Genomic DNA, 4482 nt, shown 5'->3' with positions numbered 1-4482 from the left:
ATTTCTAAATAAAAAACTATCAAATATAGGAGGAAATCACCCACAATCAGTGAGAATGAGCAGAAGAAGCAAATAATATTATTAGATCCCTGAGGACTTCAGGTCTTGGAATAATCAAATGTAAAAAAATATTGACATATTCTTAACAGGTTTACTAAAAATAAGCAGAGAATTGAAAATATGAGAAAAGAATAAAAGATTATAAAATAAACACACACATTTAAAAAAGAACTGACTAGGATTTGAAGAAATGTAAACAGAAACATTAAGAAATGAAAAAGAATCAAAGAGACCACTAAGAAAATTTTAAAGAATGAAACTAATGAACAGACACTACTGATGAGAAATTGGCAAACTGGAGTAGAGGTGTGAGGGAATTGTAAAGAATTAACAAGAGACAGCAGAGAGGAAAAGAAATGGGTAGTAAGAAAAACAGACTAAAAGACGCTAGAATAAGAAAGCATAACATGCATTCAGTTGGAATTCTAGAAGGACAGAATAGGGAAAATCATATTAGAAGATAGTATTGTGGAATTTTCCAAAATTAGTAAAAGACAAGAATTCTTACATGTAGGACTTACAGTGAATCACAAACAAGAAGAATAATACAAAAGCAACACCTAGACATGAAGAAGCAACAGAACAACGAAGACGATGGGAAGATGTTAAAGGTAGATGAAGAGAAGATAGGTCATGTTCAAAGAAGTAACAACTGGAGGGGTAGCCGATTTCCCTACAGCAGCAAGAGAAGCCCAGAGAGAAGGTAATTGTTAACCTAGAATCCTAGACATGGATAACAACTGTGCAATGATGGAAATGAGATGAAGATGTCTTTAGGAAACCAGACTGCGAAGTGTTTATTGCCAGTAAGCATTCACAAAGGAATTCTTGGTGACGTACTCCAGAAAGAAGGAAATTGATCCCAGAAGGAACATCTGAGATTAGAGAAGGACTGGTAAGCAAACTCTAACTATAAAATAATTATAATATTGTCTAATTTGCATTGTAAAAAGTCCACTGAAATATTGCATGATATCATATGGGCAGGGAATAAATGGAGTTTAAGTGCTCAAAAGTCCTTTATTGTTCAGGAGAAGCACAGAGATGTAAAATATTAGAATTTCCAGGGGAGCCTGGGTGGCTCAATGGGTTAAAGCGTCTATCTTCGGCTCAGGTCATGATCCCAGGGTCCTGGGATGGAGCCCCGCATTGGGCTCTCTGCTCAGCGGGGAGCCTGCTTCTCTTCCTCTCTCTCTGCCTGCCTCTCTGCCTACTTGTGATCTCTGTCAAATAAATAAATAAAATCTTAAAAAAATTAGAATTTCCAGTTAGCTATACATGTTATAAATTTAAGGATAATTACTGGAAGAAAACAAATAGAGTGTATAATTTCTGTAACAGGAAATATAAACCAGTGCAAAATTTCCCTCTATCAATCTAAGGAGGCAGGAAAAAAAGAGATGAAAGAAAAAAAGAAAAGAAAAGAAAAGCAAGATCAATGCAAAGCACAAATTTTTGGCAGAAATAGTTTCAATTATATAAATAATGATATAATTGCATAATAATTATTTAAATGAGGTGTATTTACAAATAAAAAGAAAGATGTCATCAGATTGACTAGAAATAACCAGAAATTGCAAATTTATAGGAAACACAGCCAAAACAACACAGAAAGGTTTAAAAGACAGAAAAAGATATATGGCTATTATTAATCCAGAGGAAGCGACTATAGCAATATTTGCATCAGAAGACTATTTATATCAGAAAAAATATATTTTAAGGTAAAAAGTATTAGGGAGAAAGAAAGCCACTTCATACTGTTAAAATCTATGATTTACTGGGGCTGTCTAATGTTTTGAAACTTGTTTGCCCCTAATAACATAGCTTTAGCATATGTAAAGCAGCAGCTGATGGGATTGTAGAGGGAAATGGACAAATTCACCATCATAGCAGGGGATTTTAACACTCCCCTTCAGTGATTGAGAGCTCTTGGAGATGCAGAGCTCTTGGAGACAAAATATTGGAAAAATATATAAAATATCTGGACCCAAAATTTAAGAGCTTGACCCAGTGAACACACATAGAACCCTGAACCTAAAAATTAGAAACTAGGCATTTATCTGAAGAACATCAAGTCTTTATGGAAAGGTTACAAATCAGGTCTACATCAATTCCAAAGAGGCAGTATCAAAGAGAGCATGTTTTCTGACCACAATGCAAGTCAGTTAGAAATGAATAAGAAAAAGATATCTAGAAAAACTTCATGTATTTGGAAAGTAAAAAGACATTTCTCGATAATTCAGGGTCAAGAAAGCAATGCAAGTGGAAACAGAGAACTTACAACTTGATCTCAGAAGCACCGCATAGAAAAATGTGTGGGGAATTTATTTGAAAAAGAAAAGACTGAAAATATCAATGAATGAAGCTTTCAGCTTGAGAAGCTAGGAAAAGAGCAAGAGAATAAACCCAGAGAACACAGAGCAGAGGAAGTAGTAATCATCAGAGCAGAAATTAATACAATTTTTAAAATAAAATCCAGTAGAATCAACAAAGTCAAAAGGTGTCTTGAAAAAGACAAAACGGAGGCCGAGCTTGGGCAGAGTGAACTAAGAAAAAAAGGCACACTGACACAACATTGGAAACAAAATGGATGCAACTACAGAAGTAGCAAGTGTTTAAAATTAATAAGAAAGTTGGCTAACTGACCTTATGTCAGTTGTGGAGAATACAGAGATGGTTGGTCCCCGATCGCCTTCCGTGAGGGGCCTGTTGCATCAGCTGCTGGGGCTGCCATGATTGCCTGCCTCCTGCTGGCTCCCTGGGAGCCTGCACAGAGCCCTCTGGTCCAAAAGCCCACCTTCTCCAGTGACTGACACAAGTGGGGGACATGAAGGTCCAGCCAGGTAGCCTACTCTCGGACAGCTCTGACCCTGTCATTTATGCAGCTGCGTGCTCTTCAATGTTTAACACTCGGCTTCTTGGGGGTATGCAGGAAACCCAGATCTATTTGCTGATTTCTGTGCTGTGAATGTCCCCTTCAATGATTTCAAGCTCCACTAAATGCAAAGTTGGAAAGAGAGCCCACTGTCACAGCCCAGTGTGGCCACTCTACAGATAGGCTAGCTGTAAGTAAACTCAGGAGTGGTATACAGGTGGCAAAGTCATGGAAGTGATGAGCATTTATTAACTCTGCTTTTAATATTGTATATATAAAATTGTAAGTTTAGATAATTTTTTATCTTTTAATATAGATAGAGCATGAATGGGGGGTGGGAGTGGGAGGCAGCAGAGGGAGAGGGACAAGCCAACTTCCCACTGAGCACGGAGCCTGGTGTGGGCTTGATCTCATGATCCCAGCCAAAATCAGGAGGTAGACACTTAACTGACTCAGTCACCCAGGTGCTCCTGTAAGTTTATATAATTTCATTTCTTTTCTTTTTTCCTTTCCTTTCCTTTCCTTTTCTCTTCTCTTCTCTTCCTTTTCTTTTCCTTTCTTCCTTCTTTCTTTCTTTCTTTCTTTCTTTTTTTTTTTTTTTTTGAGAGGAGAGACAAAGGCGCGGGCAGAGTGGGAAGGGGCAGAAGGAGGAGAGAGAGAATCCCAAGCAGGCTCCAGGCTCAGCACAGAGCCCGCTGCGGGGCTGGATCTCAGGTCCCTGAGATCATGACCTGAGCTGAAATTAAGTCAGAGGCTTAAACAACTGAGCCATTCAAGCGCCCCTATAATTTAATCTCTTATAGTGGCTGTGTGTAATAACTGGTTCACAGAATTCCTAGAAATGGACCAGTTCGTGCTCAGGCGCTCCGGAGCTCCCCCAGGGTCTGGCGGAGGCTGTGTTGGGCTTGAGTCATAATCTGATTACTCTCCTTGTCCAATCCTGGATCCCTTTCCTTTTTATAGGCACTGACCCCTAATAATGTCCTGTCCTATGGCAGACTGGTTACCGTGGTCATGTTCCCCTCCATTCATGTGTTAAAACCCAACCCCGAACGTAATTGTATTTGGAGGTGGAGCCCCTGGGAGGTGGTTAGGTCATGAGGGTAGAACTCTGGACCGCATACAGAGTGACGAGCTAGAGCCTGCGTGTACTAGCTTGCAAGCTCAAATGGTTCCATTGTTAGGAATTCTGGGAGACCTTATGAAACAGACTCCAGGGAGCTCCCTTATCCTCCTGTCCTGTGAAGTGACAGCAGAAGGACAGCTCTTTAGAAAGCAGACCCTCACCAGACATCCAATCTGTTGTCACCTTGGTCTTGAGCTCCCTAGCCTCCAGAACTGTGAGGAAGAAATGCGTGTTGTATGTAAGCTACCCAGTGTCTAGTATTTTTGTAATAATAGCCTGGACGGACTAAGACACCTGGATCTGGTGAAGTGTCATTCATGATTTGCAGACACGACTCTACCCCTTTTCTGTGTTTTCCCACTGGCATTTTTGTCATTTGGAATTGCACAAGGCAGTTGCCTTTAGTCTAACCTACATGCTC

The sequence above is a fragment of the Mustela erminea genome, chromosome 15 (genome assembly GCF_009829155.1).
Source record: "Mustela erminea isolate mMusErm1 chromosome 15, mMusErm1.Pri, whole genome shotgun sequence".
NCBI lineage: Eukaryota > Metazoa > Chordata > Mammalia > Carnivora > Mustelidae > Mustela > Mustela erminea.
The sequence above is the reverse complement of the archived record's forward strand: the minus strand, read 5'-3'. Positions refer to the sequence as shown.